This window comes from Macrobrachium rosenbergii, chromosome 53 (genome assembly GCF_040412425.1).
Source record: "Macrobrachium rosenbergii isolate ZJJX-2024 chromosome 53, ASM4041242v1, whole genome shotgun sequence".
NCBI lineage: Eukaryota > Metazoa > Arthropoda > Malacostraca > Decapoda > Palaemonidae > Macrobrachium > Macrobrachium rosenbergii.
This window is the reverse complement of record NC_089793.1, coordinates 18387824-18412823: the sequence shown is the minus strand read 5'-3', so window position 1 is coordinate 18412823 and position 25000 is coordinate 18387824. Positions and strand designations below refer to the sequence as shown.

The following is a 25000-nucleotide window of genomic DNA, read 5'->3' as shown; positions in this document are numbered from 1 at the left end:
ATAGATAGATAAACGGACAGATAGCAACACACAGATTTTCTGAAAATGGAGTTCATATGGGAAAAAACAATTCATACCTTCAAAAAAACCTAAACAAAAGTTCTGAATCTTGACCTCGGTTCGGATTTACCATGGAAGAATTACGTCTCCGAAGATTCTATATCTTTTTCACAGTGATTCGTGAAAGGTACGATACCCAGCTATTCGAGACCTTCGAAAATGGGAAAACCTGCCAAAGCATAAGTGGCACTTTGCCTGATAGTTTTCTGTCAAAGAAAACTATTGTGCCGGCTTTGTCTGTCCGTCCGCACTTTTTCTGTCCGCCCTCAGGTCTTAAAAACTACTGAGGCTAGAGGGCTTCAAATTGTTATGTTGATCATATATCCCTCCAATCATTAGACACACCAAATTGCAAACCTCTAGCATCAGTAGTTTTAATTTTATTTGAGGTTAAAGTTAACCACAATCGCGCGTCTGACAACGATGTAGGACAGGCACCACCGGGCCGTGGTTAAAGTTTCGTTGGCCGCGGCTCATACAGCATTATACCGGGACCACCGTAAGATAGATTTTTTCGGTGGCCTTGAATATACACTGTACAGAAAACTCGATTGCGCCGAAGAAACTTCGGCGCATTTTTTACTTTTTTTTGCGGATGGTGAATGTGTATATAAAAAAAAATTGAGGTGTTGAGATGAGTTCCTTGTGCAGCATATGTGATGCACGAAGAATGAAATATGGAGATTCCAGGATCCGTGAAACTGTTGAGATGACTTGTTTGCGCAGTGCATGTGGCGTAAGAAGAACTGAAAGGATGAGGAATGTGGAAATACGAAAAAGTGGCAAAAAGGTTAGATTCGGTGAAAGGACACATTAAAGTATTTTGGTATGTTCGGCCATATGTCAGAAATGGAGGACGATGGGTTAGTAAAACGATTGTATAATTTTGAAGTGTTAGGAAGAAGGAGAGAGGATCTACAAAGAGGTGGACGGATGGTGTGGAAAACATATTGGAAAAGAAGGCCCTTGATATCCAGAAAGAAAGCGCGAATGTATGGGCTAAATAAGAGATGAAAGGTGCAGTTTCTGTTAGGTTTTGACCTTCATGATGAACTTTCTGCCTGGTGTTTGAAGAAGCTAGAGTCATTGGAATTTTCTGCACATGGTTCAGTGTATATATATATATATATATATATATATATATATATATATATATATATATATATATATATATATATCTCTCTATATATCTGCTTTTAGAACTCTTTGTTTTTCATTTCTGTTTGAGAAACTTCCGATACGCCAAAGTTGTATATAAAGACATTTCTCTTTAGAATTGCATCGCCTTTGTCCCACATGAACAAGTATCTTATTCTGAAAGGCCATTCATGCGCAAAAAAATTTATAAAGAATTCTGGTCGGAACAAACGTCCTTAACCTCACTATAATATCATAATAGTAGTAATTTGGTTGAAATGGAGGTGGGCATGGTAACCAGAACTTAATAAAGAAGCCTACCACGGTCTTTTATGGGTTCAGTTTTTTTCTGGATGATTTGTTTCTTCATTAGTTAACGCTGAACTTTGGCAGGAAATTTTTAAATCCAGGAAGGACTTGTAATTTCATATGATTGCTCAATAACTCATACATCTTTTTTTGCTTATACCATTGTCAAGGAATATTTAATACAACTATGAATATCAGAGTTGTTGGCTTTAAACATGTGAGGATATGTCGGCAAATTGTTGCCTCTCACTCTCTCAGCATACTGACGGGGATCTAGAATAGTGCCGACTTTCTCCAGTTGTACTTTCCCCCTCTGCATTTTTTGTATGTCCTTCCTCTGGCCTGTTGCCACCTCCATGTTATTGTTTGGTGTGTTGCCGTTGAGTGTGCTATATCTTCTAAAAGAGGAAAATATGTGGTCACAGGCTGTCTGGGCATAAAGTAATGAGGTTTTGGCGAAATTAATACGGCCACTGAGATTTTAAGCTGCTGGAATCACGCCTCAATCCTCACACTTTGATCAGTTGCTTCACTTCGGGTGGTAAAATGAAGTGTCGGGAGATGGTACCTAGATTTCCACGATGAAAATTTTTCGGGATTGTATTGGTGTTTCAGGGTTTTAAACATATGACTGATCGGGTGAGTTTAAATATGCCCCACGAGGAACATTTTCAAGGACCCCATGTAATTTTTCTATTCAGTGTCTGTTATTGTAAAGAAAAATTCAGAAGGTCATTCTGTGGAAGTATGTGGGTACTGGATGTCACTATTTCCCTACGTATGCACTCTTCTATCATGTAGTCGTGATGCCCATTGTCATTTGAAAGTAGCCAGGTTTGGCTGACCTCCTGATTAAGGCTTTGCTCACGTAGCTGGACATGACTGGACATTTAGAAACCTTAGACCTTACTACAACGTCCATACATCTTAATCCATTGGTGAGATTGCACGATACCCAAGTTAAGCGCTGGCTTTTCTGTCGTGGCTTGAAACTGATGGGAAGAAATGTTAAGAACTGCTATATATCCCTTGGAGGAAAAATGAGCACGTTCAGATTCTTTTCTACTCGTCAAACGAGACAGATAGAATGAAATGTTGAGAAGAACAGCAGGGATGCACGTTATCAGAGGTTTAGCTCACTGAACTAACCCACCAACAAGCGCCCATTAGCCATCAGTCAATTAGAGATCTTAACTGGGATTAACGTATTCTTTCGTTCACATTTACATGCATTAACTAAAAGTCATATTCACACACACATATATACACATATATGTATGTATGTATATATATACATATATATGTATCTATGTATATGTGTATACGTATATATATACCTACATACATACATACACACACACACACACACACACACACACACACACACGCACGCACGCTTGTGCGTCAGCCTCCCGTAGCTTCTTTCACATAACTTACATTACTGCTTTAGTTATCTTTATTGACTGATGTGTCAAGATAAACGTCCGTGTATTTAAAATTTTCAAATTTATTTGTTCGAAGTTTCGGTGAAATTTCTTTATGTCATGCTTAGCAGTATAGCACTGTGTTCACTTCACACGCCTTGTTAACTGAAATTTGCCACTTGTTTGCCGTAAAGGATCAATTATTAACAAATAATTTCCGTTTTCGTTCAGGTGATCTGTTGGCACACTAACGAGGGACCTCTTAACACGTCCTCGTTTTGACTTAAGCCGTGTCTCGTAAGTCTGTCTATTTGACGGGACCTGGTAATTGCCATGTCGACGGATTTATTTCCTTGTTTCGATACCGTTCATTTCTCATTAGTCTGTCTATTTGATACTATATTTTTCTTCTGGGAAATGGAAATTTATTTGAATGTAAGTGGTGCTTCTGGTAAGATATAAGGTTTGAGTCTGACAAAGATTCTTTGTTGAAAAACATCGTTTGTTTTGTTTTTGTAGTTGTTGACTGTTGCTAAGATACGTTTAGATCAGGTACGTTTTACCTATAAAATTTTGTTTTAAAACATGATATTTTACTCATTCTTAAGTTATTGAGCACTGAATGCACGAGGCAAATAGATTCCGTCTCTCTGTTCAAATGCTGCATGTTATTCGATATTTTGTTCTAATAACATATCTTCATCATCGACTTTTCTTCTTTGAAAAAGTTTATTTTTTTATTTGTTATACCCTGAAAAGGAACACGATAACCCTGACTATTTATTCATCTTGCTAGAGTTGCAGGACTTCCTATCAACTGCATAGGAAGGCGACAAGATATTTGAAATACGGAGGGCCGAGAGGTAGAAGAGCAGAAGTGAGCGTTTGACTCAGAGATGCTCAGTTTTGGTATGACTCAGTATTTCTCAAAGAATCTTTACTTTTTGTTAACCTAATACATAAATTATATTATGAGAACCATGCTAACATGAGCCAGGCAGACTGTACTGAATTCTGAAAGCCAGAGTAATTATGGACAGGTTTCCCAGACCAACTGAAGTATCATCGGATCACGAGGGATAGAGTTTGCTCCATTGCATTTATAGGTCAGACTGAAAACAAGACCAACGGCGATAAACACCTTTGCAGTATCAAAACAAGGGTGAAAAGCATTGTGTTCTTTGACCTAGGGTGATAAACACCTTTGCAGTATCAAAACAAGGGTGAAAAGCATCGTGTTCTTTGACCTAGGATGATAAACACCTTTGCAGTATCAAGCTATGGTGATAAACAACATTGTATTGTCAAAGCCAAGGTGCTAAACAATACTGAATAGGCGGACACAATGTGACAAACACCAGTGCAGTGTCAGGCACAGAGCGATAAGCACCACTGCCCTGACAGTGTTTACGCCACCTGATCAATCGGAGTGAGTAATGAGAAACTGTGCACGCTCTTATGACAAAAGGGTAAAATGAATGTGTAGTATCTTAGGAGTGAAGCTGGCAATTATCATTTCATGTAATGGTACCCCAAAATAAATCTTAGAACAGTTTATTTGGACTCTTAATGACACTTATTGCATACCGTATAAGGATACCGTATTCTTAGAATATATTTCTAACGCAACTTTCTGCACAGTAATATCAGAAAAAATCAGTTCAGTTTACTTTTATTAACAGTTATACGTCATTGTGCACACCATATTTTCAACTTTTCGTGTCTATATATATATATATATATATATATATATATATATATATATATATATATATATATATATATATATGTATGTATATATATATATATATATATATATATATTTATATATATATATATATATACATTAGATATGTATATTTATTTATTTATTATATATATGTATATATCTATCTATATATAATATATATATATGTGTGTGTGTAGAATTTACAGGTCACTTTTTACCTTATGCGTATGTAATTGTAGTAACCACAACGCCCTTCAACTTGTCGAATTTTTCACACTTTTGGATACGCTTGTCACTTCAAAGCCTTAGATCCAGATACAAGAATATGAAGTAATTTTGATGTCCGATAACAGGATTTAAACCCGCAATCAGAGTCTCAGAACGAGATAGATAGATAGATAGATAGATAGGTAGATAGATAGACAGATAGATAGCTTTAAGTAGAGAGAGCCAGAGATTGAAATTTGAAACGTCCTTTTTTCCTAGTTCTTCAGTCCTCAGCATAGCAGAGATCATGTAGATAGATAGATAGCTAGATAGATAGATAGATAGATAGCTTTAAGCAGAGAGAGCCAGAGATTGAAATTTGAAACGCCCTTTTTTTCCAGTTCTTCAGTCCCTCAGCACAGCAGAGATCATGTAGATAGATAGATAGATAGATAGATAATAGATAAATAAATAGATAGATAGATAGCTTTAAGTATAGAGATCCAGAGATTAAAATTTGAAACGCCCTTTGTTTTTTCAGTTCTTCAGTCCCTCAGCATAGCAGAGATCATGTACTTACTTTCGCAACATGTCCGTTCGATTAAATGATGATTAATTATGCAAATGAATCCCGAGCTGCCATCAGGATTTGGCCATTTTCCCCTTGACAATCAGATGTGATGTTCATTTGTATGGGTCCGTTTTGGAAGGGCGCGCAAAAACCAGATCCGAAAAACCAGATTACCTACTTACTGATTACACGCTTCCTAGCTACTACTACGGGTCACACCCTCCGGGTCTTCTGCAATTATGCGAGCTACTAAAAAGCAAATTGGAAATTTTAAGATTGCCTAATGTCTCAGTGCTGGGTGAAAGCAGTGAATGGTGAGAGACAGGAAAATGCTTTCAACCTTCGAATTTTAGAAACTGCAGACGTTTAGGTTAAGAATGTGATGGAAAAACATTTAAGAAAAATGCTTTTAATTATCAGGATACCTGAGAATGACCTGTTGTATTCTTTGCTATAGTGCTTTCATTATCATTTTTTCCTCATTACTCAGAAGGTAAGATTAGTGAGACTAGAGAACTAGAAAATCCGGCTGAAATCCCTTTCCTGAAGGTTAGGGTAGAATTTGACAGATCGGAGACTGTAACTAGGGGTCAATTCAGTTCTTAGATTTTTCTCTGTCTTGTGTGCGAAGTATTTTAATGGATTCCTTTTTCATGAATCGCGTACATGTCAGTACTACAAGAATCCTTTACCAAGACAAGCTACATGAATCGTGTCTAGGCCAAGAAAATCATCCAAGCCATTGTTTTTCTTTTATCTTTTTCTTTCCAGAAGAACGTAATATTTCTTACGCATTAGAGGGAGCAACTCACAAAGGTATAGAGCAAAAAGAAAGCCGTCCTCTGTAAGATAGCTCTATTTTCTTGAGGCCTTGTATATTTGCAAGTAGGGTACTTTTTGACAACTGGCATTTAGCGGAGTATGTTTTAAATTTGGCTTATTTTGGTTGCTATGGACAAGCTATCAACTTAGTCTTCACGAAAGGAGGCTTTTCTTACTCCTCTGTAAATCGCTGCGTTAGTGACTCTGAAAGTTTTGACGCCAGATAGTTTACAATCAAATAATCTGTAAATAAAAAAATAACAACAGAGTTTCAGCGTATATGTAAGTCCCAGTGCCACAGTGACCCCGGAAATTGCCACGCCAGAAACCATACGATCATTTAATCAATTTGAAATTAGGAAAAAAAGAGAATGGTAAGAAAGCTTCCTGGCTTTCTAAAAAAATGTGATCGTAATGAGACTTAGCTATTTACTTTCTTTAAATTACTCTGCAAGCTTGTCCCAGCATATTAATTCTGAATTCTCAGTCATCTTCTCTTAGGGAACAATTAGGCTAGTTATATCGTTCTGAATTCCTTAAATGCCACATTGTGACATTCTTCAACAAACAGAGAGATAATTATCCTGGCCAACCGGCTAGCTTGCATTCCAGATGTTTATCGGAGTTACGTAAAATCTTTTCAGAAATCCTGCTAGTGGAGCAACTGCCTTGGGTATTATCTTGGGTGTGGTATCACACCAGTGATCTACTGAGCGTGTTTTTTGGTAGTTTTTAGGTGTCTTTTTTTATTCGTTTTTTATTTAGATTTAACGTCATTTGTTCATTTTTATGAAAAGGATCGTTTATGGATTCTAGCGAAGTTTGTTGTATTTTGTCGATGTTGAGAATGCTTTCGCCTTGTGAACAAGACTTTCATGTTACCGAGGAAAGCCTTAATGATGATAGAAGATTTGCATGTATCAAATACTGATCTAGAGTTATATATTAAAACAGAAAGTAAAGCTGATCTTAAAAAGACGTGATTATGAACGTATAATTTTTTTCATATCCCAAATAATCTTAATTCTGACAATTGAAAGAAATATTTTTTTAATCTTGTAACAAGAACTATGAAAGGATTTTATTATATATATATATATATATATATATATATATATATATATATATATATATATATATATATATATATATATATTTGTTTTCTTTATTATTAAAGACAGATACTTTAACATTTTACTTGTGCACGAAAGCCCTCCTTGTTATCAGACAAGGAACACCGCTTTCTTGTTGGTAAATCTCTCCGTCGAGAAAGAATAAAGTGCAGGTTCCTCTCCGGCAATCTCCTCCATCTCATTTTCTCATCGTCGCTGAAATCTCCCTCTCCCTCCCTCGGACATCCTCCTCCTTTCAGGCGCTTCAGGTAATTGCGGGTTAGGTAACGCCGTCCCTCCACCGCCAGATCTGTTCGCATTAAGCGTTTAACTCGGAGAAGACTCTTCCCCGGCCGAACTGAATCGTGACCCGCTCGAGAGAGGAGGCCCGCGGCTCCCCACCTCTTTATCACGCACGACTCCTGATGGCGATAATGACCGCCTTTTTCGGGCAGCGACTGCCTCCGGATCGGGCAGTTACGGCCTTTAGGGCAGTCCGGCAGTCGTAAACTTACGGGGCGACGGCTCTAACAAGGGATGTAACAGGTGAGAAATCTACCGACTCGGCTTTGGCTCTGCTTAGCGTGGGACTTCCAGGGACGAAGTTAGGCGTCAGGAGGCACTCGAAAGGATGCAGTGATAAAACCATCCATGAAACCGGAAGCTGTATAATGCAGAAAACTGATATAAAGGAAATCATTTACTATATGGACAAGAGTTTTTATCAACTTTGTATATAAAGTTCATACAGCGCACTATATATATATATATATATATATATATATATATATATATATATATATATATATATATATACATATATATATATATATATATATATATATATATATATATATATATATATATATATATATATATATATATATATATATATATAGGAACCATTCAGAGCTTTTATGTGACCTTTACGATATATATTAATAATGTAACTTTAATAAAATCTCCCAGAATAAAAGCAAGTTCGATTGTTACTTAAATTCTTTACTTTTTCTCTTTTCGCTGATGATATTTGCCTTCTTCCTCAGTGGTGAAGGGTACAAACGAAAGTATGAGATAATATTACATCATCAGGCGCCCTCTCTAATGACTTTCTGATCACATGCTAATGGTATGAGAATTCCATGCTAACGATATTCCGATTATTTGCTGATGCTAATCGAATTTAATTTAACGATCTTTCAGCCACATAACTTTTAAATTTTGCTTTAATTAAATTACTAAGGTATTTTATGTAGTACATGCTGAACGGATTTTTGAGTAAAATTCTTACCATATTATTAAACTGTAAAGACGGATAGTGCTATCTTATTTTTACGGCTTTGTGAAGGATGCTGCTCAAAACTGAATGACGCAGAATCCATGTTTTAAAGGAAATGTGGTAAAATTTACTACGTCATAGGCTCTGCTTCATTTTATTCCATTTATTTAATTTTACCTTTATCGCACCCTAAAAGACTCTCAAGACTGATACGCGCGCTGCGTGACGTCATAGTGCGCGGTATAGTAGCTTATACAGAACGGCGACTCTGTCCCAGAAAATAGCAGATTGGTCTACTCCACTTTTCTCAGTATCTTTCCCTGGCTTTTTCTATTTATTATGCAGAAGCCGGAGGCTGTCATTAACCGTGGATGAACATCGTCATCGAAATTCATAAATCTGGACAATTTATAAGAGTCTTAGTACATAGAAAAGAGCCATTGAATTTTATTCAAATAAAATCTGTTAGCTCATTTTTTATGCCATTATAATGACTTTACTGTTGAGCAATAACTGAGGGATGGGAAATATTGCAGAGTAATTTTTATTCTTGGAAGGAAATATCAGTCATCTCTGTCTTAATAATTATTTTTTTTTATAAAAATTTATAAAGCAAGGAAGATTTGTGCAAGCATTTGTGACTACATATTTACAAGACTATTCGCCGGGAAGGAATGACTGGTCAACTAAATTATAGCTTTTCGTTTCGTCCTTTGCTTGCAGTCATGAAAAGTTTGCGTAAAATGTTCTTGCAAACACATTTGTCACCTTATGTTCAAAGGGCATTATACAACGGATATTAAACGTTTGTTACCTAACGCCAAACGCACAAACTTCAGTGCTATTCGTCTCTCTGAAATAGAAGATTTCAGAGGTCTCCGCGAGGTTCCTCTTTCAATTTAATACCTCTTCTACACTTACGGGTAGATGGTAGGGTGTTAAGTGGAATAAGAGACCTTATTTGGACCTCTGGATTACGACCACTATACCGAGACGGGTGTAGCTACGATTAATTACAAAGGAGAAAACTGGAGTCACCAAGGTCTGAGTTTATCCAAGCATGCCCGAACAACAGTGAGGAAATTGACCTTGCGTATCTCTCTCTCTCTCTCTCTCTCTCTCTCTCTCTCTCTCTTGTTGCCAAAACTAGTTATTAATTTCAATATTAATTCTCAGACTACAGTGTGTTCTGTTGTGCATGATCTCTCTCTCTCTCTCTCTCTCTCTCTCTCTCTCTCTCTCTCTCTCTCTCTCTCTCTCCACACAGACACACACATACACAAAAGCTGCTGGAGTTCAGTTATCTTGCACTCATTGGCAACCTGATAATTTTCTTACCAGCTAGTTTTTCAATTTAATCGAATCCTTTTTTCTTTGATTAGCACACTTACCCTCTTGTTAGAGGCTGCACTTGGAATTGAAAAGTTTCATGCATTTGTTATGGCATATTCTATCTGAAGCAAACACATTCGATATGTCATTCAAATAAGTTTTTTTCTTCACAAAGCCTCAACCTCATAAAACCTTCATACAGATAGAAATATAACAAAGTTGGGGTTCACCTTCACGTTTTGACTGTAATATTTTTCTCTGCTTTATCTGGGAATAAATTTTCTTGCTTTTCAGATTGGCTTAAAGTTTCTCGGGGTGAAATTTGATCCAGTTATTTGGTTATTCCTTTTGATCTTAAAATTGGGCCTTGTAAAACGTCAAAGGATCAAAAACAGAGGATTTGTGCGTTTAAAATTACGTTATCGCTTAACGTGGCGCTAGTTTCTATTACTTGCTGTCGACCGGGGTTTGTCCTATACAGTTTTTCTTGACCTTTGATTTGCATAAAACTCAATTCTGCTTCTGTAGATTCATTTTCTTCTTCGGTGGAAGCCATATTATTTCCATTGCCTCTATGTTTTAATTTGATCCCATGTTTAATTTTCATTTTCTTCTTCGGTGGAAGCCATATTATTTCCATTGCATCTATGTTTTAATTTGATCCCATGTTTAATTTTCATTTTCTTCTTCGGTGGAAGCCATATTATTTCCATTGCCTCTATGTTTTAATTTGATCCCATGTTTAATTGATCACGAGCCACGCGTTACCTGGAAAAAAATGAATAAAACTAATAAATCACACGGCCGTTTTATTAGAAAAATGTAGAAAAACGTTTTATACAATTTTTTTTTTCATTCTTACTGAACCCGTCGTAAACTTACATGTTGCACCCTCATATTACAAACACGCTAATTTAAAAGAAAAAAATATTTCCATGAAAATTCAAGGTGGCGCGCTTTCTGAAGAATGACATTGGTCACACCATGCGACCAATTTTATTTTATTCACGTTTACAATTAGAAACTGTCCAAGCATACATTTGTAGATTCCAAAATTCCAAAAGAACTGCCCTAACCGCTTGTCAACAAGGCTCGTATGGGATCCTGTTATGCATGAAGGAATTTTTATGCTCCCTATCTGTCAATTATGAGGTATGAAAAAAAAAGTATTGATGGAAAACGAAACGACCCCCTGGTGCTCAGTGGATTTGACTTTAGCTCATTAACTTAGTAGATGACCTTAGTATGCAGAATGACGCTCCAATTACCTCCATTCCTCGACTCGGCTGCGAATCAGAAACAGCAATCGTTTCGAAAGATCATTTCGCTCATATCCTTATGAGAACTGGGGTACAGAAGTACCCCTAATTATTTGTACCAGTCCAGAGTGATACTGCTTTCGTTACGGACCATTGCTTTATGGTCTTATGTAAACAGTTGAATTGTGATATAGCCTTTGATTTCTCTCTCTCTCTCTCTCTCTCTCTCTCTCTCTCTCTCTCTCTCTCTCTCTCTCTCTCTGACTGTCTTGGAGACGAATTGCACTTTTCGTTGTGATGAGGGTACTGGTTATCTTACAATGCCTCATCTGCTTTGTTGCAGCCGTGTGGAATTCTTTATAAAGAATGCATGGACTGAATGAGTGTTGTGAAAAAATAATAATTACAGTTCTTTTCAGTCTACACTACTGATAGCTGAAAATGAGTTTCGGTCGTCAATGACCCTGTAGTTTCAACGCCACTTTACAGATAACGTGCATGAAAAAGTATACAAGAGATTATAAAATTTAACAGCAAACGCAGGGGGAGAAGAAAGAATTTGCCCCAAGGTCTATGGGACTTGACTGTCACACAAGCTCTTTATTTTCCAACTTACATTTGCGCGGATTAATGATCCGTTAAGCAATTTACGACCTGACCAATTAGAATACGCCGATTGCTAAATGTTATTTTGAAAATGCAGAAATACAGACATCGAATGGAATGCTAGTGATAATCAGCATGGTGTTTAAAGCTCTGCAAGTGAGTGAAAACATTTAGAAATAGATGGAAATGAAAAAGACCACCACTAAACCGTTTAATGCGTTATCGAGAGAAAAATATAGAAATGCTAAAACAAAAATGCTATATAATGTCTGGAAGTCGAGGTAGCTGTTACACTTGTTCGTAAAAGAACTGGTGACATGTCCTTTGTCTTCGAGACAATGGATGGGGCGATAATGGGCTTGGGAATTTAAAGGGAAAAGAAAAAGCCGTTAACGGGATGGGAGATGAAGGAAACTGATAGCACATAAGAACTATTCTTTTTAAGCCTAATAATCCAATAATTGTAGGTAAGTCTATAAAATAAATAGACCCCTTGATGACGTAATTAAGGGGCGATGTATATCACTCATTATCAACTCAGGAAGTTTATACTGATCCCTGAAATTTCTCTCGGGAGATTTGGGTGATTTGCATACGAATTTCTCTGCGTTTCATTTCAGCCATTTTGCGAACGGCCGTATCGTTAATCTTATCGCATCCTTCATCATCCTTCACCTTATATGCTGCTCTCTCTCTTCCTTATCACACCCACTCGTCTTAGTCATTTTCATATCTGTATCCTGAAATTTCCCCCACCCCCTCACAAAAAAAGGGGGGGGGCGGCTTTTAGTTCCGTCCTACCTTTTCATGCGTCAGCGTGCTCTTGTGCATCTAGTCCGTAACTAAAGCATTATTAACCGTCGTTAAAAAAAAAATCTAGTTCTGCCCAACATTCATGTCAGCTTGCTCCGCCTTCTAGTCTGTGTTAAGTATACTTTAGTTTAACCAGACCACTGAGCTGATTAACAGCTCTCCTAGGGCTGACGAGAAATGAATTTCTATCACCAGAAATAAATTCCTCTAATTCTTTATTGGCCGGTCGGAGAGTCGAACGCTGGGCCAACAGCGTGCTAGCCGAAATCTCTACCCACCCCTCCAATGAAGAACTTTCTAGTCTATAACTGGCAAACATTTAAGTTACCTTTCACTTTTTTCTTTTGTAAACCAAGCATGTTAGATTGCATCCAGATAGTTTTATTCTTATTCTCGTATATTCGCACTTGTACCATCATGATTATTGGAAATAATAAGTATGCGCGTGTGTAAATGCACACTCATGTACTGGTAATAAATGTTTTGTCTTTTTCTGATGCAACAGAAAGTATGAAAGAACTGCAAGAAACTTTCGTGCGATGTTTTAGTGATCTATAATAATGATATCCGAGTGAATCTTGTTTGTCCTCCCCCGGGTGACGTAGAGGAGACATGACACAACCACCCACCCCCTGCAAACCGTTTTGTCCGCTCCGGATGGGGGCAGGGAAGGCAGCGGATCGGTAGGGTAGGAGAGACAGCAGAGCCAAGTTTCAGCGCGCCAACAAACTCGTTAGTCTAATAATCATGTCAATGGTAAGAAAGAAAGTTATCTGTTTTCAGTTCAGTGAAATACTTCCAGAGGCAGCGCGGACGTGTCTTAGTCATGGATTTTTCAGCCGAATTTGAGCTTCTCTTACTTTTTAATATCAGAAGACTGAACATTTTGAGCTCACCAGGGATCACTTTTCATAATGTAATTGCGGTGATTGAGAGCAAAGTCTGTAGTATTGATGGTTCTTTCCCTAACAGAATTCTTAGTCTGCAGAACGGCGCATTCATCATCCGGTTATCTGATAAGAAAATGTCCATATCTTTGACTACATAGATCGGATTTTTTTTTCCGTGGGAGAAAGGAATTTCTTGTTTGGCTCTTCTATAATAATAATAATATAATAATATATTAATAATAATAATAATAATAATAATAATAATAATAATTATTATTATTATTATTATTATTATTATTATTATTATTATTATTATTATTATTATTATTATTATTATTAACCTCCTATATGATTTTGAGTGACCAAAAAGGAAATTGTTCAAGGTCTTGACACATTTACGTAACAAGTTCGATTCTCACTCCATGTAATAATGCATAAATCCCTCCCCAGGTAAGCAAAATTTCGTCCCTCAAATTAACAATTGATTGAAAACTAATATCCTTGTCTGGTTTTTAAGAATGTTATTTGCGCAACTTTCATGACAGGCAAGATGATTCCTTTCAAAATAACCGATATTTGCACACTTAAAAGTCACTAACTGTGGCCGTAGAAGTGGCTGTAGTTTATTTCAGATATATAATTTGACAGAATGAACCAACGTGAAAATGTCCGTTTCATATGGTAGGGCTAAGTCCACACTATCATTCATGTCTAACATATATATAAAACATCAGGTATACTGTTTTTAATTCATTGCTGGTAAGTGATAAATATCGTCGTGTCCACAGTATAAAACGCCACGTGCTGACTCAACCATGACTCAGGAATCCTGAGTCCTGGTTTTGAGAACACTGTAACATAATGTGTAGAGCACTAGGAATGTTATGACTTTGCTGGGCTTTAAATGAGAGGCAACAATCAATGTTTCTGTTGTAGCTACAGTATATAAACATTGTAAGTTTAGTTACACTTGTTTTAGGAAAAATAATTTGTGTACTAGTTTAAGTAATTTCTACCAATTTTTCAGCTGCAGTTCATATTTTCAGGTACTTAGTATGTTTTTTCTAGTTTTTTTTTTATATGAATGGAAACATCAAGTAAATGTTGCATACTTTGATGCTGAGTTTGACATGTAGGGGAAAGTAGGGGAAAACTTTTTGTGTTGTAGGGTGAAGGAGCTTGCAGTTGTTTGGCAACCCTGCTGGGAAGGCCTCCCGGTCCACCGTCCCCCAGTCCCCAGTCCCCACCCAGCCTCGAGAGATAGGTGACGTATTGTGCCATGGCTACTCCCGAACACTTCTTTAACATGTTATTTTCGAGTACCATTGCATTATTACAACTCCGTCCAATACAGTAGTCGTATAACAGATAGGAAGAAACTATTTTATGTAATTCCAGAGATGTGTTTTGCCATCTACAGACTCCCTCGGGACGTGTGCCTGAAGGTAAGAAGAAAGTATAAAAGTTACCCTTGAAATAAGTAGCTGTATCTGTTCTTATTCTGGAAGAGGAATGAACATAGTTTGGTCATCATAACTGATAATAAAGAAATTATGATAATCGAATGACGCCGACTCAAATGCAGGGGTAATATAACCTTAATACGAGGTGCTAAAGTGGAGGACCGGGTGAGCCAAATCTTGTCTAGTACTGTACAATTTTTTTTTTTTTTTTTTTTTGTATTTTCAAGATAAATTTTTTTTCACATCAGTATGATGTAAATGATAACCTTCCTAACATTCAATGTCGTTATGAGAAAATCTGAATTTTAAAAATGTAAGAAGAAAGGAGGTTAGGCCTAAGGATGCGGGCGAATGCAGCTGTTCTCTCTTGGAAACTTTTGGCAGAAGAATATGGAGGGCTTGTTCTATTAAGTCCTGGACTTCACGAAAACCATACAAATGTATTGGTCGATGTATAGAATGCAGCAAAAACTAAGCAGTTTAATAGCATCGCTGAATTATCTAAGACACTGGTTTACGCTGAGTAGGCGGAGCTGGAGACAATAATCTGTCTGACCGTTTCCCATCATGCACTTTTCCCGCCTAGACGACCGAAAAAAAAAACCGTCAGTCTTGTGTGCAATAAGGTGAATTTGGTAACATATTTTACAGGTATGTCAGCCAGACGGAAAGTTAGTGTGGTCTGGCCCTTTTGAACGACAGCAGTAACGTAAGGCATAGGGATGCATTTGATCGTACTGTAGGCCTACACCACTCTTCTTACTTTGGATACCTGCAGAGTGAGCATACACCTCCAGTTTGTTGGTTTTTAGGAATAAAGAACACTGTTTGAAGGTAATCGTGTAGCTCTATTTTTGTTGGTAGATAAAAGTACAGAGATTCACATTCTTAACCCCTTTAGTACCTTCATCATCATCATCCAGGTGCCATATCCCTAAGGACGTCGGCAATCATGGCTCGCCACTCCTTTAGTACCTTACTGCATTTAAAAATACTGCTTAATCTAAACCAACCAACCGTGTTGCTGTGAGCATGAATGCATATCAAAATCAGTAAGACACTAGCGATCCGGGGAGCATGGTACTTTATAGATAACCATTATAAAGTCTCCTCTCTTTAGACAGACTGACAGTTCATTTACATGTAAACTGTGGCATCTGTGTAGAACAGTTTAAGAATCCAGGTCCTTGTAGGCGTAAATGTTTTTGATGTTTAACTTCAAAGATTTTAGATCCACTAGTGGTGAGATGTTTTCTGTGAAAGACACCCGTTTATGGTTGGGTAAGATTAACGCATCAACGCAAGGCCTGTTTATAAAAAAAAAAAAAAAACCGCCGATATTTGGAAATGTTCATGATTTGTTCCCTGACAACATTATGAGATTAAATTAGATATCGCATTACAAAAATAAATTTTGATACTTACTTTTCTTTTGTTAAGACACTCACATAGTGCAAATTCCGTTTTAAACTGATTCGCAGAGATAATTTAGTCACGCTTAGTAATTGTAATATCTTATCAGAAATTATCTTACATGTCTACTGTATTTAGGACAAAAACTACCTCGATATGCTCACCGTCTCGGTATAGTCTCATGTCCACAAATTTTCGTAAATATCCTCCCCCTCCCCCCGCTGATTCTTCTCTCTCTCTCTCTCTCTCTCTCTCTCTCTCTCTCTCTCTCTCTCTCTCTCTCTCTCGTTTCTAACCGTCCATACCCACTATACAGTTGCCCTATCTTTATTATTATTATTATTATAGCAAATCAGACAATAAAAATTCCTTTTCCCATAACCCTACGGGGGTTTGTGACAGATATTGCACGGTGTGTTAATAATGATATGAAATTATGGTTAACGCCCATATAGTGCGCAGTAAGGGCGATATCAAAGTAGCCATTTCTTCAGACATTCTCCTTTGGATGATTAGAGCCTCAAAATCCGAATCTTTTTTGAAGTCGAATAGATATTTTATTCTTGGAGGAAAGCTTGTCAGTTGGGCTGAAGCTATGCACTGCATAAATACATTTACCAAACCGAACATCCTAGAATAATACTAAAATATATTAATAGTTTTCTGAAAACATTGCAGATGAAAATTCTTTTCATAAAATACGTCATACAGTACCGTTTTATTAGTGAAGGTTAATTGTAATTTTTTTGTGTTTATTTACTGTATTTAACTTTCAGTGGGGAAAGTTTCATTAAGCTAGACGCATGCTTTTCTCTATTCAATTTCTGTGTGTGTATATGTATATATATATATATATATATATATATATATATATATATATATATATATATATACACATATCACCTTCTCACACTTGCAGCAATAGCACTTGGGATGCAAAGACGCGTACGCCAACTCACTCAAACACACACGCACACACACACAGAACAGAGAGAGGAAAAAAGCATGCGTTTAGCTTAATATATATATATATATATATATATATATATATATATATATATATATGTATGTATGTATGTATGTATGTATGTATGTATGTATGTATGTATGTATGTATGTATGTATAGCCTATGACTAAAACACAACAACGTTGGGCGCGTTATTAGAACAAGAGTCATTTTCAGGGCAAAAACATTCTTCATAAAGCTGTTAGAGTTAAGAAGGCGGTTCATCTAAGAGAACCCAGTCTAACCTAATTAAAGTCTTAAACCGATTTGCAACAGTGCCCGAAGATACAATAAAATGTTCCCGTTCATTATAATGCGGCAGATTTTTAAGAATTAATTTCATAGACCTGTCAGAACTTACCAGTAAACTGCGTAGTTAGTAATTGAAAGCATTTTATATTTAGTATTTTTTCCTATTATGTTTGTACAACATTAAACTAATAGACTTGAAGAATACAAGCTTTTTAATTAGTTTGTGATTCATAGCTGAGAATACTCATGGTCGCGATTCGTATTAGAAAGCTGAAAGTAAAGAGGAACATTACCTTTCCGAACCGGAGAAAGAAAGTAAATTTAGAGCACTTGAGAGATTCCTAGACTTGAAATAACTGGGAACGTTCCCCCAGTAAAATCATGGTATGTATTAAATGTTACAAAAAAAGGGAACAAAGTGCGAAGTAAAACGCTTTTATCAATATCAATGAAGTTCATGATTCATGTGAATATTAATGATGCAAGTTTAAGTTTAAAGTAAAAGTTTGTTGAATGATGCAAATCTGCGAACGAAACGATATAATTAAACGAACGCTCGAGTGATTTTCAGAAATTGACAAATGTAGATGTTTCCCTAAAGAAGTAGAGCGTCAAAATAATGATAATTGGGTTTCTCTCCTCAAAAAAATAGAGAATCATAACAATTCAGGTCGATCGTATTATATATATATATATATATATATATATATATATATATATATATATATATATATATATATATATATATATATATATAATATATATATATGAGAGGCTCACCATCAAAATTATTAAAAATGGCATGTGTTTCTGAAAAAAAAATAAATGAATCAGAGCATAATGATTAGACAGAGAATGGTGAAAAAGTTTTTCCTTGTTATTCGTTATTAAATGCAGTCCAGCTTCGATTGTGGCATCTTATCTATCAACTGACAGCTCTTCATAAATCCGGGTGTTGCCAGCATCAGCACATAGGGTCAAGGATGCCATATCGCTCAAGCATGAAATTAGAGCCCATTCTCCACCGCCAGCCTCTCACCCTCATCCACAACCTCACCATCCATTCCGATTCTTTCTCCACTTTAAACACAAACCAAGTAAAATAGAAAAAAGTTGTACCGGAAGGAAAATGATAATCTGAATACTGATGCAATTTTCCACCATGAATTCTTTCTCCATTTTTAAAGGAAAATAAAGTGAAGGAATTTTCTGCTCTCTTTCCTGCTGTTCAAAGCCAAACCACAGCGGGGAAGACCAGTAGATATGAAAGCTTTCCGCTGCAGAAAGAAAAAAAAAATGCAACCACATTACGAGCCGTGGGGAGTAACATTCTCGAGCAAAGGGAGTTGCAACGTTAACGATCAATGGTCATTCAGACATAATCGTATCGAGAAACATAATAAGAAAAGTAAACTCTGATAGAGAAACCTATACCTGATAGCTTTCATTTTGGCAGTATTGGCATCAAGTCTCTTATAATACATATCTTTAATAACTTTTATATTATTTTATGATCAATGATTTTTCGAAATTTTAATTAATTTAAGAAGTATAGCTACTAGGTAATGATCTTTGAACAAACATATTCTTTCTAGAAAGAAAACACATTTCTAGAAATGTATTATCTCTTTAGTTTTTTATTTCCGTTTTGTCTAGATGATTATAAACAACCAATTGTTAAATGAGTCAATACCTTTAACCGGCATCCCTTAAATACAATGGTCCCGTTTTAATTGAACACTTCAATTTAGTCACATTATATTGGATCCTTCAACCAAGTAATGGGCTAAACCATTCAAGTTTTCCTGCCTTTTGTAAAAATTAACTTGAAAATAAACAAAAAATAAAAAAAAAATATATAGAAAAACATTTAAAATTTTAAAGTTGCTTTAGCACCATAATTAACTAAACGTTCTAAATGTAACTCCATTACACAATCAGGCATATCTGGACTAAACAGCATTTCACTACCCAAGGATGCTCTAGGCAAAGTCAGGTCTGTACCATCAACTGGCTTTTGGGGACGTGCCTTATAGATCTGCACGCTTAATAGACCAAGGGATAATGCAGGGGTGGCCGGTTCCTTGCTGGCTTGTCTTTCAACTAGTAAAACCACTTAAAGCATAGAAAAATATTTATTTGTTTTCTTTACACTTTTCTTCGTACGCCAGTCACCCATATGTGGATGTTCCTACACTTTGCACATTGGATGGTATGTCTGCATATGCGATGCTCCTTCAAAGGTGTTCCATACGGTGAATGACCAGGTCGTTCTGTTAAAGTTCCTGACCTATGCTCATGTATAGAAATTACTTTGTGCATTGGTCTACACTTGAGAGCTGTGTGACTGTATTCCACCTCCATTCCCTCAGCATTTCATTACATTTCAGGTCTCACAATCCCCCGTCTGTTTCATGTATCGTTTAATATGAATTCTTGCGAACCTCATATTGAAAGTGAGATCCATTAACATATTTCTTTCATTGGGCGAGTCTGATTTGTACATAAATGCCAATGTAGCCTAGCCTCTTCACCATGAAAATGACAATTTATAGGCTAGAGGTTGACAAATCATTATCCTTTTAGGAAAATTGCTTTCTTTTGATCTGGGAATTCGAAGGTGAATGGCGATTTAATTTGGAGCAGATATTTGAGTAAGCATGATAAAACGATTCTTTAAATATAAAGACAAGGAATGTCTGCTATCAGTGGTGAACCACCAGGGGGTTAAGGAACAACAATGCAAAGAGGGAACTAATCAACAAGACGCCAAAATTCCACATGGACCTTCACGGAAAATACATAATTTAGAGGAGGTTTTAATGATTTGAAAATAAGACTATTTATATCGTACTGGTTCCATTAAGGATGTATGCATATATATATATATATATATATATATATATATATATATATATATATATATATGTGTGTGTGTGTGTGTGTGTGTGTGTGTGTGTGTGTGTGTGTGTGTGTGTGTGTGTGTGTAAGTGTAATTGGTTAGCCACATTAACCTCTTAACTTTCAGAATTCTTCACACTTTTTGGATACGCTTGTCAATACAAAGCCTTAGATCCATATGCAAGACATATGAAGTAAATTCCGATATCCGGTAGCAGGATTCGAAACCACATCCCGAGAGTCAGTACGAGGTCACGTTTAATAGTTTTCTTCAGTTAGATTTAATGTCTTAAAACGTCAATGTGGAACAAAAAAAATTCGTGATGCCTGCTCCATTAAATAATCAGACACGTATGAAACAATCAAAACTTATATAAGAAGTTAATGCAATGCAAATCGGCGCACATAACAGAAGTCTAGTAACGCATCCTCTTGCTTGACATACCAATAACACAATTACTGCGTGCCATTTACTGCATATAAAACCTATGACAGCGAAAACGATGTGCATGAACACTTTAAGTACGCTGGCAATCACTTTTTCATTACCGTCGGTGCACCTGCTATCTTGTTGAGTGACATTCTTGAACGGATTACTTACTATTATTTATTTACTGATTTTTTGTAATGACTTGCTGATTGGCCTCATAAATTGTCTAGAGTAAAGGATGACTGCTACGAGTCAATGGACTGCTGTTTGACTTGGAGGAATAGGAAAGACGCCTTCAACTCAATCATTCATCATGAGTTGAATGATGCTTCAGAGTTTTTAATTGTTGGAAACGTGGTGAATCTTTATCTTTTTAGATGTCTTCAATGAAGTATTAGTGGTAAATGTTAATATTAAAATTCAAAGAGATACAGAGTTATATTTCAACTTTTATGAGGCAATGTATGTCGAGGGTAATGTTTCTCGTTTCATGAATCTTTTCTTTATTATTCAGACTAGTGAAGCTTAATTATTTTATAGATTATTAAAGTTTTATATTGCAAAAGTTTTTGATTATTTTTTATACTATTTTTTTATTTATATTGTTACGTTTTGCTCAGGGTGAAATTTTACCGTTCAAATCCTTTGCAATTTGAGGATAATATTATGCTTTTCTTATTGATTTCTTGTGTTAATTAATCGTTATACTACAGAACGTAACCTTACCCATGATTACGCTGTTCAGCAGTATAATAATGCATTGTTAATTCTTCATTTATTATATTTTTTTCTGTTTTTTTTTCTCTTATCCTTCTTATACTTCTCTCAGAGAATGTAAATAGTTATCGTAGTTATTGCAACTTGTTGCATGTGACCGGTCATTGCCCACTTTGCAAAATCTTTAAAAGATTTTTTAAAATGGGCTGAGTGCCTATAACAGATGCTTATACAAGGTGGCACACACACAGATACATGTTAATATATATTTGTATGTATGTACTGTATATATATATATATATATATATATATATATATATATATATATATATATATATATATATAACAAATATATATATATATATATATATATATATAATATATATATATATATATATATATATATATATATATATATATATATATATATATCTGCATATACTGTATATATATATATATATTATATATATATATATATATATATATATATATATATAGAGAGAGAGAGAGAGAGAGAGAGAGAGAGAGAGAGAGAGAGAGAGAGGGCGTAGGGATGTAGCAACCTGTACGCCTACCTTTACACGGTGCAGTCAGCCAAGTGGGCCTACCACTCTCCAGTCCACCTATCTGTAAATGGGGGTATTAACATTTGCTAGAATCAAGAAAAAGGGCGGGGAAGCATCGAGAATACTGCAGACTTCTAGCGCTACTCCTTCGAAAGGCGAAAAAGCATTTGGTGAAAAAATAATATTGAGCTTTGTATTCCACCACACTTTTTTTTTTCCCCCTTTGGAGAGGGTGGCGCCAGTGGGTGTCAGTCCTTCGGTTCTCAGCAGCTCTTTAAAAAATTCTACCACTGACCTTCGCCACCATTTTTATGGAAATCACTTAAATGAATGAAATAAAATAGAAATCGTAAGGCCCAAAAATCATAGTGGTTTAAAACGGTGTATGTACGAGTAAGGAAATGATCTGGTTTGGGGGATTTTTTTTCTTCAAAGATAACATCAATTATGAAGGATGTATAGTGAAGAAATTATAATATATTTTAGCTGCCTGTACCATCAAGTATGTATCTTGAGATAGATCTAAATGCTTTTCCACCTACATCCACTTTTACATTATTAATCTTTTCCAGCGGATTTTTCATACCATCACTCCCATAGATGTAATCTCCTTAAGCATATGTAAATATAGCTCTCTGTATCCTACTAAATTATGATGCTGCCTAAGCGAAAAGAATTTATTTATGAGCCTTTACTAGAAACAAGAATATTTTTTCGTCCTAAAGTCTGATCCACTTTTCACAAACGAAACTGCGCCATTCTCAACCAAATGACAGAGATTACGGGTCAGTCTCATGCATTAGTGGTCATGCTGCTTGTGCCCCCAGGGTGTTGCGGGTCGTAACCTTTCTTCCCTACATTCATCACAGATGCATCAAGATCCCTTACACAAGAATTAGCTATCGTTTTCCTAATCGATCAGGTCTTCAGACAGACCATAAATTCGTGCCGTTGCGTGATCTGTCGGGCGCCATCATTTACTGTAATCATTAGTTACTTATTTCAAAGAATACCCCGGTTTTTGCGATCGATGTCTTAGTTGAAGGCGATTCATGTGCGCTCGACCTGAATTAATCATAGCTCGCTCCGTACTAAAACTATGGAAGATTATGATTATTACGTCACATTATGAGGGTGGAGAGAGGGAGAGGTAGAGAGAGAGAGAAATTTTGATGAAGCCTTTTCCCATTGTATGGCAATTCGTTAAGCCTTTCCAATATAGACAGGAGCTCTCTCTCTCTCTCTCTCTCTCTCTCTCTCTCTCTCTCTCTCTCTCTCTCTCTCTGTATGTATATATATATATATATATATATATATATATATATATATATATATATATATATATATATATATATATATATATATATATATATATATATATATATACACGTTTCAGGAATTTTATAGTGATCTCATGCCCAATATTGCTGTGACTACAAGTTACAATTTTACAATAGAATCTAGTGATTTGAAACTGCATATTTTAGTGTAATGCACCCTTGAAACTTCTCTCTCAATAATTTTTCATAAATAAGCAATACTAAAGCCCATTTTTTACCTGAATCCACACTACCCTTTCCTTATCAAGCCCCCGATCGTATACAGCACCTCCTACTTTCTCGACAAAAAACACTTACATATTTCTTTATATGTTTGTCAGCTGACTCTTAAAACCACATTCTTGAATGAGATCAAATGCTGATAACTTTCGAGAATCTGTTTAGTAGAGCTGAAGAGGGTCTCTGCAGCTACCAGTTTTATAATGTTAAAGCGCCTGCACTTTTAATACGCTAAACACAATTGTAGATTTTATTTCTCTGTTTAAGATTCCCTTTATCGGTAAATATTTTTACATTACAGTTATGATTAGTGCGGGAAAGGAGGTCATGTTTTTGGTTCGGTTTCCTTGCTTGTTTGTTAGAAGGATAACGCCAAGAGTAGTGTCTTTATAAATAAATTTTGCCAAAGGTAGGCCTCATGACTAACGTGAAGTGATTAGATTTTGATGAAGGACGCGAATATAACATTTTGGTGGAAGGGATCTTTGCAGGAGGGAACTGCTTAGTCTTGACGGAGGTTTGCTGTCGACTCGGTTTTATTATCATTACTACAAATTTCACATGATCATACATTTTTCTCAGAACTACACAAATGCTAATGGAGGTAATGTCTTAAATTTTCAGATTAAGCTGACCTGGCGCCGAGAAATAAGCCATCTAATTTTCCCGGTGAAATGGGTTTAGCCAGGTCCCAAAAATGCTGAATTCCAGTGTTGAGACGGATTAAGATCTTAATCGAGGAAAGGGACGCCGTTCGCCATTAAGTAAGTATGCACCGTACAGGGTTTCATATTATTATTGCTATAATCTTAGTAAGTATTATGATTGCAATACTGAAGCTGTTATTATTATGTACTGGACTTAATGATGGCAGATGCACGTAGCTTGTGACAATAGCGTATGTATGGTAGCATAGTAGCCATACGGCGCTGAATAATCCTGGTGGGTTCCGGCGCTTGGTCAAGACCTAAATTTCATAATCAGTCAATCAATCATAGTAACCACACTAGTGAACCTGTATTGTTACTATTTGTTAAAACTATGTTCCACTTTACCAAGTTTGATTTTAATCAGTAAACGTCTCTGTGGTGATCGTGAAAGGTTACGGAAAAGCGTATATATATACAGTATATATATATATA

At 36.0% G+C, this 25000-nt stretch overlaps 1 long non-coding RNA gene across 1 annotated transcript in view; it reads left to right on the top strand.

The window, feature by feature from the left end:
- The window catches only part of LOC136834333 (uncharacterized), a 921310-nt gene extending 896628 nt beyond the window's left edge, over positions 1–24682 (top strand). The window contains exon 8 of the long non-coding RNA XR_010851747.1: positions 24483–24682. This is a non-coding gene — a long non-coding RNA (uncharacterized lncRNA). The remainder of the gene's footprint in view (positions 1–24482) is intronic.
- Positions 24683–25000: the final 318 nt, after the last annotated feature.